This window comes from Lepidochelys kempii, chromosome 2, assembly GCF_965140265.1.
Source record: "Lepidochelys kempii isolate rLepKem1 chromosome 2, rLepKem1.hap2, whole genome shotgun sequence".
NCBI classification, from domain to species: domain Eukaryota; kingdom Metazoa; phylum Chordata; order Testudines; family Cheloniidae; genus Lepidochelys; species Lepidochelys kempii.
This window is the reverse complement of record NC_133257.1, coordinates 199,809,053-199,821,964: the sequence shown is the minus strand read 5'-3', so window position 1 is coordinate 199,821,964 and position 12,912 is coordinate 199,809,053. Positions and strand designations below refer to the sequence as shown.

The window sequence follows — 12,912 nt, the reverse complement described above, 5'->3', positions numbered from 1 at the left end:
TCAATACAGACAAAAATCTCTAATCTAGTGATGAAACGACTATAGCCTGGTGCCACCTCCATGGGCCTTCTGGTATTTCAGTAGAGAAAAATAAGGGCACGCCTACACTACAAAAAAACAACCAACTAACCAACCAACCAAAAAACAAAAAAACCACCAACCAAACAAAAAACATGGCAGTGAGTGTCAGAGCCCAGGGCAACTGACTTGGGCTTGTGGGGCTCCAACTATATGGCTAAAAATAGCAGTGTAGGCATTCCTGCTTGGGCTGGAGCCACGGCTCTGCAATCTGGTGAGTGGGGAGGGTCTAGCTAGACTTTGCAACTTTAACAACATTCTTTTAACAGTTTTGGGGAGTGGATTTTCTTCAGGTTTAAAAAAAGAAAACTGAAAAAACAAAGAAATTCCATTGTGTGTAATGGTAATGAGCCACCCCCCGGGTCCATGTGGGTTGAAAGCAGGGCCTGAACTCAGGACCATCAGATCCATGTCACAGTCCTCTATGACTTGAGTTGAAGGAGTAACTCTATTATCTGACGGCACTAGTATAATATGTAAGCAGAGACCAAGTATGGGAAATTCTGGCTTGAATAAGAGAAGTTTGTCAAAGTTACAAGCAACTGAAAACAGAGTTACAATGAAAACTGTTCGCCTACCTTAACTACAGGGATCACTACTGCTCCACCTATAATATACAACAACTTTTAATACAGAATGTAATGCAGAATTTTCACTGCTTACATTTAATCGAATAGTGAACACAATGAAAGATAATGTCCTTGAAAAAGAATAGAATCCTTCACAAAGATCAGTGGCGGAAAGTTTCATAATTCACATCATACTCAGCCTCAACAGCCTTTTATTGCGGCTTACACTTAAAGGTAATTACATGACAGGAAAAACAGATTTCATTTTTGGAAGCAGTGACTGTTGCAAATGGTGTTCATATTAATGTGGAACAAACGCTGAAGATAAAGTCTACAGCTGGCATTGTGACCTATCCAAAAGTACAGCACATACTGTATTACCTTTATATCTGGTTGTTGTTGACAGATATCATAAAACAACAAGTTCTTCAGTACAAACCCATGCAGTTGCTTTTTTAACGGACTATATCAGTGCCAGCTACGATTTGCAGTGCAGATATACTGGGGATTAAGTTAGCTATGTATATCTCCTAAGGAACTTGGGCAGGATGATGCTCAAGTAAACAGAAGTTCCTAATTACTTACAGGGAAAAATGAATGAGAGGAAAATAATATCTAGAGGGATATGGTAACCCATTTGCAAGTTAACCAGCAGCAACGGCCTCATGTACTGAAGCACAGGGTCTGATGCTCTCACTACTTGACAAAGAGGAGTGAAATTCTGGCCCCAATGAAGTCAACTGGAGTTCTGCAATTGACCTAGGGCCCAGGATTTCAACCTAGATTTCAATGACTGAATATGTAGTCTTGTGACAGCTGATGAAAGAAAAAAATACTAAAGGAAAAATAAATGAAAAAATGGAGGTAAATGGGAAGGAGTGGCAAACTGTGATGATATGCAGTACAACTGGAGAGTTGCCATAAAACAATCCAGGCACATAAAAAGTTAGTTTTATTGGATTCTTTCAGATTTCCATGAGGTAGATGAAATCCACATGAGGAAGAAGTTTAAAAAATGACACACCATATTAATGCATTATTATTACATTTATACTATGGTCAAAGGTATACTAGGTGCCTCTTTTCATTCTTGGTGACAGGCTGAAGGACCTTTAGCAAAGTAAAAGGAAGAAGCAAAAGTGTCATTTGCAGAAAACTACATCTGAACTTGATCCGCTGTGGTCTTAGAAATTTGTATGATACTTTACTGCAGCTGTGAGAAAAATGAAGTGATTTTTCTCCTATGCCCCGGCTTTCTGGCCATGAGTCATTCAACTAATTCAGATTGCCTTTGTCCAGTCTCAGACTGGAATATCACTCACTGCAAGGAGCTGGCTTCTTTTCTAAAGCTTCTGAATTATTATGATACAATCTCTCTGATTCCACGAGTTAGCATGGAAGTCAGGAATAATCAAAAATGAAAGTAAAGAATATCTCACTTAGGCAAAATTTGGTCAAAACACTGGGGTTAACACTACTACTGTTTTGAAAAATGTCATAGGATCTTTGATGACCACAAAAAGTCAGGAGTTCAGTATGAGATCTCATCTGAAAGTAAACATTGCCAGCAGTACAACACCCAGTAACAGCGTGCTGGTTCCCTGGTTCATTACTGGCTGAACAGGAAGCATGCTACCTACTGAACTGCCAATATCACTTCCTACAGTTGTAGGTTTTCCTTGAGATCCGCCACTGAGGTTATGCTGGCTTTAGTGATATGGGAACTACAGTGCAGGGGAAAAATCTGAGCCTCCAGTTTTTAAGGTATATTATTTCAATTCAGTGGTTAGAATACCAGATGAACACAGATAACAAAATAATAGAACCATAGAATATGAGGGTTGGAAGGGACCTCAGGAGGTCATCTAGTCCAACCCCCTGCTCAAAGCAGGACCAGTTCCCAACTAAACCATCCCAGCCAGGGCTTTGTCAAGCCTGACCTTAAAAACCTCTAAGGAAGAAGATTCCACCACCTCCCTAGGTAACCCATTCCAGTGCTTCATCACCCTCCTAGTGAAAAAGTTCCTGCATGCCTGAGCAATATTTTTATACTCCTCCCTGGTCATTTGTCCAATCTTCCACTTCTTGTAAGCTTCTTTTTTGCACTTAAGATCAGCATGGATTTCACTGTTAAGCCAAGCTGGTTGCCTGACATATTTACTATTCTTTCTACACATCGGGATGCTGTGTTCCTGCAACCTCAATAAGGATTCTTTAAAATACAGCCAGCTCTCCTCGACTCCATTCCTCCTTATGCTATTCTCCCAGGGGATCCTGCCCATCCATTCCCCGAGGGAGTCAAAGTCTGCTTTTCTGAAGTCCAGGGTCCATACTCTGCTGTTCTCCTTTCTTCCTCGTGTTAGGATCCTGAACTCAACCATCTCATGGTCACTGCCTCGCAGGTTCCACTTTTGCTTCCCCTACTAATTCTTCCCTGTTTGTGAGCAGCAGGTCAAGAAGAGCTCTGCCCCTGGTTGGTTCCTCCAGGACTTGCACCAAGAAATTGTCCCCTACACTTTCCAAAAAATTCCTGGATTGTCTGTGCACTGCTGTATTGCTCTCCCAGCAGATATCGGGATGATTGAAGTCCCCCATGAGAACCAGGGCCTGTGATCTAGTAATGAACTAATTAGAAATGATTAATGAACATTGCATTCATTAATTATGTCCACTTTGAAGACACCTTTGTTCTTATAATTAGATTCTAGGACCAACACTTTCAATTCTGGAAGCCTACAGTTAGGTTTCTGTGTCCATATTTAGGCACCTAATAAGAGGCCTTACTTTATTTAGGACCTTAAATATGGTCTTAGTGTTCTGCTTTTGGCACACAGGTTTGAAAATTCTAGGCTACAATATTTGTGTGTGTGCATGGGTGTTTGTATATAGAGAGAAAAATGCTGCCATTAAAAATAAACAAAACAAACAGATGACAAACCATCAATTATTTTACCAAAGCAAACAGTATGTGGGCGCAACATGGAACAGTAGTTGGTACATAACATCGGCGACTTAAGAGGAATGGGCCATTTACATGGTGGCAAGAAGTGAACTATTTAGTAGTTTATGAAAGCAAAGCAATAGAAGCATGTGAAAAAATCATGAATAGCTTTAAAAAGGCCAACAACAATTTTGCCAGTTGTAATTTTGGGTGGAGGAATTATATGTTATTGCTTTGTAAGAGGCATGCTAGGGTTACAAATTATATATACAGTGTGCACATATATAGTGTATATTCTATGCTATCCACCTCCATTGATTACCACTCCAATCCAAATGTTCTGTAGCAGGAAGAGAAATTTTCATCCAATCTCTTCCAGAGTTTTAACCTCCATCCCCTTACAAGATAGGGAAACAATCATAGACACAGAAAGTGAAAAGCATTTAAACAGAATGAAAAACTTGATGCTGAAAGGCTTCACCACAAAGGCCTTCAGATCCAACCTATAGGGACGTGAAAAAGTGTGGAAAGATTTCCACATGACTGCTAATACACTTCTACTATGAAAGTTGGGAACAATTAGAGAATGGCTTTTTGAGCAACTGGAAAGGGCATGAAGCTCTCATTAGCCAGTCATTCACACAGGGAAGGTGCCTGTCTTCTCTTCAGAGGTCTGAAGCTGTTTCTGTTGCTATCATGATCTTATGAAAATGTATGGAGTTGCGGCCTGGATTCAAGGAGGAAATTTGTAAGTGTTGAATCTCATCTTTAAATCTGTGGAATAGACAGATTATGTGGCCAAGGTCCACTGAGGGCTTACAGATGCCGAAGTCTGGGGCAATGTGTACACAGCTAAGCATTTTGTTCTTCAAGGTCTAATTTAAGATAACTTGGTTTAAGCCATTTTAGTTCTAAAATTTGAAAAAAACTAGTACCTTGAATGAAGCCCATGGAAAAGCTTTTGCTCAGGAATTTGATCTTGAGCTGTGATCATGCATGGCAAGGATAACCAACTTGTGGCCCGTGGGCCATTCACAGCCCACCAGAGCATTTAATAAAGCCTGTGGTCTGCTTGAACACGATATACTAATGGCCAATTCATTAGCATTTTGTCGTCATGTTACACCATTTTAATTTACACAAGGAAATATATAGAATCTGTTTGGCCCACACAAGGTTGTGTTTAGGTTTATGTGGTCTCCTGTGTAATAAGGTTGTGCACCACTGATGTAGGGTATTTCTACACAGCAATTAAACAGCCATGTTTGGCTGGTGTCAGCTGAGTTGGGCTTATGGGGCTTGAATTCTACTCATTTGCCTGAGTCAGCTGACACCAGCCAGCTGTGGGTGTTTAATTGCAGTGTAGATATGCCAATAAAGGGCAACTGCTAAAACTAATAAGCTGTGGCAAAGCTTTAAGAAACTCATGAAAGAAAATATAGATAATACCGAGAATGCTTGTCCAAATAGGCCAACAACAAACATCTTTGGAAAGAATGTGTAATCGGGATGTGAAGAGAGGCTTCTTTTACACCTACAACTCTAAGAAGTTCCATTTAGAATTTTTAAAGGCCTTATGAATGTGTTCACATTCTGCAAAGCCAGAAGCAGCCCATAGCATCCTTTCTTTATCAACACAGTAAAATAATAATAATTCCAAGACAAAAACAAGCTAGAATTAAGTGGGTAAATAAATAGCCATTAATTTAGGACATTAATACAATTATCATTAGAATGGCATACAGTAGTTGTAAAAAATCCTAACTATTTGAGAATGAGGACATTTGTAGCTGAAGCTCAACAATGAACCTTAACTTTGTTGCCGATTCCCTGCCCATTATATATTTACATATCTACCAACATTTCTAAAGTGACTATCACTAATACTATTAGCCACCTACCTGGGGTGAAATTGTATTATAATTATAAAAAGAAAAGGAAAACTTGCGGCACCTTAGAGACTAACCAATTTATTTGAGAATAAGCTTTCATGAGATGCATCCGATGAAGTGAGCTGTAGCTCATGAAAGCTTATGCTCAAATAAATTGGTTAGTCTCTAAGGTGCCACAAGTTCTCCTTTTCTTTTTGCGAATACAGACTAAAACGGCTGTTACTCTGAAACCTGTCATTATAATTATACATTTTTTCAATTCTTGACTGCAAATAAAAACAGTAGATTCTGAAGATCTGTCAACTCTTTTCTCCCCATGATAAATAAATGTTCATTGTTTTGGTGAATGAGATCTATCGCGTGAATCGGATAGAATTGGCTATGTTCTCTGTACCTGAAGGGTGGATTCTTTGACTTATGTGTGGAGGATAAGTATGAAAGGAAGATATAGTGAGGTTTCCAGCCAGTACAGGGAGATGCATGGTTTAGATTGTTTTTGCTAGCTCCTAGTGAAACAGGAGATAGCGGAAGGAATTAGTTTAGATATTATCTGGAGATTAAGATGGAGCTCTCTTGACTACAGTATCACAGAATCATAGAATATGAGGGTTGGAAGGGATCTCAAGAGGTCATCTAGTCCAACCCCCTGCTCAAAGCAGGACCAATTCCCAACTAAATCATCCCAGCCAGGGCTTTGTCAAGCCTGACCTTATAAACCTCTAAGTAAGAAGATTCCACCACCTCCCTAGGTAACCCATTCCATTGCTTCACCACCCTCCTAGTGAAAAAGTTTGCCCTAATATCCAACCTAAACCTTCCCCACTGCACCTTGAGACCATTACTCCTCGTTCTGTCATCTGCTACCACTGAGAACAGTCTAAATCCATCCCCTCTGGAACGCCCTTTCAGGTGTTTGAAAGCAGTTATCAAATCCCCCCCTCTTTCTTCTCTTCTGCAGACTAAATAATCCCAGTTCCCTCAGCCTCTCCTCATAAGTCATGTGCTCCACCCCCTAATCTTTTTTGTTGCCCAGTAGGAAGTTGGAATTGGGTAGGATCAAATCCTTGGTATATATATGGAGGGTAAGTGATATTCTGGTGTCTCTGGACTGTAGTAGGCATAAATAATGGTCTATGAAAAATTTGTGGTGGGTGGATAGTAGTTCTGAGGTCCTTTTAGAAATGGCTCTGTATTGGTTTCTGATCTGCTGGCTCAGGCTGGGAAAGAACGCAGAGAAATAGACTGATTTAGTTTGTTTTTTTAACCATTTCAAAATTGTTTTTCATCTGAAATTAACAAACAAACAATAATGTAACTCAATCACTTCAATTTATGGGGGCAGAGTGACTTATATAACAGAGTGACAACTAGCTAATGGCACAGCTGCAAATGGAATCCAGGACTCCCTACTCATAGTTCCATGCTCTAACCACAAGGCAATGTTTCAGGAAAACAAAGTTCCAAAAGAAAACAGCCTTTGTTCCAAATGAAACTGACCAGTCTAATTGTGGAGGAAGTGGCAGGCTGAACTATCCAACATTTTTGAAAATAAGAAAAGATTTTAGAAACAGACCCAAACATACTGTTTTGCTTATTGAGAGCACTAGAAAAGAAGAGAGCACCAAGACTCTAAAATAATGAACCATGCTTGAGAAAATGGCTAGCAGTCTTCACGGAGTTTAAAAAAAAATAGATGCATTTGCTTCCCCCATTCATTATTAAAATTGACCTAAATGCGCTTTTATTTTTTGAAGACAAAAGTGCCTTTCGTCTGGAAAAGGGAATGGTTGTTTAAATGAGTTATGACCGCAATATTAAATAAAGCATCCAAATTGGGCACCTCCACGGGTGTACAGAGATAAGCCCTTCTTGTTTTGTGAACATGGAAGTATTTTAGTAGAAACTTGTTTTCCACAAAGCAAAAACAATCCCAGTGCAGTGCCAAGAAATAGTATCTTTAAAGGTAAAAACCCTGGATAAATAAAAAAGCATCAGTTACACAAAAAGAATAAAAATTAACAACAGCTACCATGTTGACATAGTACCACCTATTAAATACATTATTTTTAACTGCACATTAGAAAATACATCTTCCCAAGTAAAAAGGGCCTTTGTGGAGTGATTCACAGCTTCATGCAAAATCAGCCCACATTATAAATCTTGCTAACCTTTTGAAAATCCCCAAGAGCTTACTACAAAGCTGCTGAATCCTCGACTAACCAAACCTTACATTAAAGTATTTACTGTCCTTCTAAAAACTCCATTAGTTAAAGGAAGTAATACTTCTCAGTTGGTGGGCTTTTGTCATGGTCTACTGGACAATAAGAGGGAGACAACTTGCTGCGCCACACAGTGATATAGGTTAAATTAAGTTATCCTAAGAAAATCATTCAGGGAATTTATGAGAAATCACTCCTAAAACAATACTTGACAATCAGCTGTTTTCCATCTGAATTGTTGCAGAGTGCTACAGGTTAATGAGCATTACAGAGAAACGGACTACACAGAAAAGGTGACTGTTTTATCTGAAACTATTACGTTTCCCAGTTCTTTGAAATTACATAAATTAGTCTTGCAGTTACTCATTTGCAGATAGATTTGTTTTAATAAAAGCTGATTAATTTCCTTCTCCAAATGAGTGACCTATTACAAGAAATATTGCATATTAAAGTTCTGCTTTCTGAAAATATGCATTTATGACATTTAAATTCTATTCCCCAACATAAGCACTTAATTATATGCTAATACCTATCTTGATTCAACTTAATGGTCATTCTCAAACAGAACTGTATTAATATCTGGGAGTTGAAGCCGAATTTCTGGATACAATATGAAAAGATATACGCTCAGGGTGAAATCCTGGCCCCACTGAAGTTAATGGCAAAAAATCCCAGTGACTTCAACAGGACTTAGTATTTTACTTCAGTATATCTCAAGCAGAAATTAATGTGAATTTATGGTACACTGCAGCTGTTATTCACTTGCTCACACTTTGGCCCAGACTTGATTCCTTGCTCAGTTCACACTATAAGTGAAGTCAGTGTGAGTTTTGCCTGACTTGACCCTGCCTGCACCAATGGTGTCAATGGGTATTTCACCACTGACTTCAGTGGGAGCAGGATCAGACCACCAGTGAATATGTTACTGCTATTCAGGGGTGATGCTTCAAGCATCAGCTCTGCTAGAATATTTGAACAAAGGAAAATTTTGTTACAGAGTGTGCTTCACATTCTTGCTTATTTATTGGAAAGTATATCGTCTCAAAGAGAGAGGACCAGTTCCAAGCCCATATTCTATTCTACATCTGTATTACAGTGGACACAGTTATAGTTATAGCTGAAAAGGCAGTTTCTGTATAAGCCCTTGTTTCCAAGGCACTTATATCTTTCTGCAAATATTACTCTTTGAGTTGACATTTCTCACTGCAGCAGTTATCATGAAATTTTTTTGGGGGGTCGGGGTGGGTAAATACTCACTTGGGCATTTTCTAGCGATCTGTGCATAAATAAAATAATCCTTTAAGACATTTCTGGTGCAATTCGAACATGGCTTCTTTAAAAACATGTAATTTGCTATGGAGTTAATCAGAAATGAAAATAAGTGCCTTTAACATGTTTAAAAGAATTTGCTTTTGAAATAGCAAAGTTATAATTATACATGCATGTATATTTATACCAGGGATTGGCAACCTGTGGCATGCGGCCCATCAGGGAAATCCGCTGGTGGGCCGGGACAGTTTGTTTACCTGCAGCGTCCGCAGATTCGGCCAATGTTCGCAGCTCCCACTGGCCGCAGTTCACCGTTCCAGGCCAATGCGGGCTGCGGGAAGTGGCAGCCAGCATATCTCTCGGCCCATGCTGCTTCCTACAGCCCCCATTGGCCTGGAACGGTGAACCGCAGCCAGTGGGAGTTGCGATTGGCTGAACCTGCCTATGCTGCAGGTAAACAAACCGTCCTGGCCTGCCAGCGGATTTCTCTGACTGGCCACGTGCCAAAGGTTGCCAATCCATGATTTATACCATCCATGCATCATACAGAATTTGTCATCATTTATTTATGTGCTACCAAGCTGAAGGCAGCTATTTGAAGGTACCAGTGTGCATGTATTTAAAGCCACACTCAACTCTGAATCCTACCTGAAGTGTGTAAAACTACCCCTTTTCTTGAATTTCCCCTTTATTTGAATGTGTGATCATTATAATCAGTACGAAAAATGTATGTCTCTAAATGCATGCATCATATAGACTGCAAAATTTGAGATTCACAACTGATAATGGTAGTAAAGACGTATAGACCAACGCAATGCATGCCTGACCTGCTGCAAGATGGCAGGGCCCTGCAGGTCTAGCTTTTCAGCTGACCCCTTCCCACAGCCAGAAATTACAAAATTTCAGGCACTCTGTAGGACTACTTAGATTCCTGTGGCTATGCTCCAGGGTGAATTAAATTTATTTTGAGTCTGCATTCTAATAAATGCACATTCACATTTATGTAAGAATTTATTTTTTATTTTATTTTCACTTGGCTCTCACATAAAAGCACTGCACTATAGTGCCATTTTCAGTTTCTTATTTTATACATTTACATACAAAGGAGTCCCGCTTTCTGAAAATCAAGCCCCATAAAGTGTGTGTTACCAAGCCAACTGCCTCCTGTCCTGAACATCCCCTTGTGGCCTGAGGTCAATCTCCAGACTGCCTGCCTCAGTTTCTCCCTTTCAGGACACTTACTTATTAAATACACTCAGGCTTTTTGTCCAATAATGCCCCTTTTCCCAGGGTCTAATTTATTGACATAAGACAAAACAAAACTCAGTTCTGGGGCTTCTCTTCTTCCCCGGAGTCTGCTCTCTGCAGCATTTCCCTGCAATGGCAGGCCACTCTCAGCCATACCTGGCTGGAGATATTTCTTACTCCCCTGGAGTCTGTTTTCCCGGCCACTTAGCCTTCTTCAGCCCTCTGACTCTGGCTTCCAGGACCAAACCTTCCCCGGTTAAGGGTCTCCTGCAAGAGCCTCCTGCTCGGGGCAGTTCTTCTGCACTCTCTGCCATACCTTTCTTTGACTGTTTCTCCCTAAGCATCCGCCTCTTTCTGCAGCTTCCTGCTGCTCTTGAAGTGGAATCACCTGATCCCTGCTCAGATGTGCCTCCTGAATAATTAGGGTTGACTGCCCTCATGCCTTCAGCCCTTAAAGGAACAAGCCACCTAAATTGGGCATCCAAAGATTGAGGCACACAAAACCATTTTGGAAAATTTGGCATCTCTCTTTATCTTTATATCTAGCTAGAGATTCAACTAGAGAGACAGACAGATATACACAGCACACACACACGACATTCACTTCAAAATAATCACACTACTACAATGTTAAAGTTGAGATTTCGAATGCACCAGAATAAAATAATTCAAAAATAATGACTTGCACAGTAACTGTGACTTGGTTATACTACACAGTGTGTCAAATCCTGCAATCCTTTCTCAGGCAAATCTCCCACTGATTTCAGTAAGGACCAGAATGTTTGACCAATATCTACTAAGTAATCAACAGTAATAAAAAATGCAGCATACATACGAGGGGGCCATATATAAAAAAGTAAGTAGATATACATTCCGTATAATACAACATATAATTTGAGGCAATCTAACACATTCTGGGCAAGATTTTGCTCTCAGTCACATGGGTGTAAATGAATGGTAACTCCATGGACTTCAGAGAGCAGAATCTAGACCTTTATTTTAATTCATTAAGGATGACCTCCAATCTGGCTTTAGACCTTTCTCTAGCAATGCTGTAGCCAAAGATTTGAAAAGCTTTATATTCCAAGCATGCTCCTTTCTCCATTCTCAATCATGCAGGGGATTACAAGCTCTTTTAATAAGAAATGAAAAATTAAAATGGATTGGGATGAAAAACACTTGAAAGCGGCAGCTGCACCGACACTTTTAGTTTAAAATCAGTTTCTTTCACCCAGCCATTTTTGCTTTACACACACCTGTGGTGTTTACTCCTATTTATAAATGCTAAAGAGCCAGGTTATACCATTTAAACCCTTCCCTCCATCCAGGGCAGTTCAGTCACCCTCCCCCTGGAGAAGCACAATGAGACATTTTGCTTTGGGGAGTCATAATGTCCAGCGAAGGGCAACAAAAATGATTAGGGGTCTGGAACACATGACTTATGAGGAGAGGCTGAGGGAACTGGGATTGTTTAGTCTGCAGAAGAGAAGAATGAGGGGGGATTCGATAGCTGCTTTCAACTACCTGAGAGGTGGTTCCAGAGAGGATGGTTCTAGACTATTCTCAGTGGTAGAAGAGGACAGGACAAGGAGTAATGGTCTCAAGTTGCAGTGGGGAAGGTTTAGGTTGGATATTAGGAAAAACTTTTTCACTAGGAGGGTGGTGAAACACTGGAATGCGTTACCTAGGGAGGTGGTAGAATCTCCTTCCTTAGAAGTTTTTAAGGTCAGGCTTGACAAAGCCCTGGCTGGGATGATTTAATTGGGGATTGGTCCTGCTTTGAGCAGGGGGTTGGACTAGATGACCTCCTGAGGTCCCTTCCAACCCTGATATTCTATGATTCTATGAATGTCTCCAGGAGGTCCCAGTGCACAAGGCCAGAGTACTGGGTACTTTTGTGCCCATTGTGGATGCAGCTACCTACCCTCTGCTGCACACTGCATGGGGGGAGGGACAAAGCCATGACCTAACTCTCCTTGCCCCCTTTGGGCACTGGGCATTCCCAAGGGAGTAGAGATGGAATGCCCCCTGAGCACAGTGACCGGAATTCAGTCTGACCTGTTGTGACTTCCCCAAACCAGCTCAAAATTTGCATCCTGCATCGCACATGGGAGCTTTTAAAATAAAACATGCAAGTTTTGAAATGATAAAAAGCTATTGACAAATACAGCAGAACCCACAGCTTCTTTTTGAAAATGCGAATTTAAAAAAAAACTAGAAATGTGCAGTGAAAGTGAGAGATTCTCTGGGATTAAACATCATTTCTGTATATTGCATTTTGTAGACATCCCACTCTTGGATTACTATTTTTTTACACCCAAAATTCTAATGCTAAGTGAACATTCCCATATTTTATATCTAAAAGGGGACAGGCTGGCCAAGGAGACTTGAAACGAAGTCCAGAGCCTTTCGCCTTGAGAGCCTCGGCCTCAGTTCAGCCCAGGTCAGTAGTAATGAAAGTCATTTTTACAGGATGATTGCTCGATGGTCTGAGTTTATTTCAGTCCAGTCCTTAGAGGACATGTCCTCATCAGACAAACCACCATGATCCATAACACAGTTGGTGGCAATTGCCACCCTGTTGGCAGTTTTGGCAGAGGAGTCCAGGAAGTAATGGTCACAGAGAATGAACTATGGAGCAGGCCCCTCCAGCAGGGGAGTTGAGGCATATCAGCAGGGTAGTGTGGGGGAAATCT

The 12,912-nt window shown here is 40.5% G+C and overlaps 1 protein-coding gene across 11 annotated transcripts in view; it reads right to left on the bottom strand.

Annotated features, from left to right (window-relative positions):
• The window catches only part of THRB (thyroid hormone receptor beta), a 296,012-nt gene that overhangs the window by 67,764 nt on the left and 215,336 nt on the right, over nucleotides 1–12,912 (bottom strand). The gene's annotated exons all lie outside the window — the stretch shown is intronic.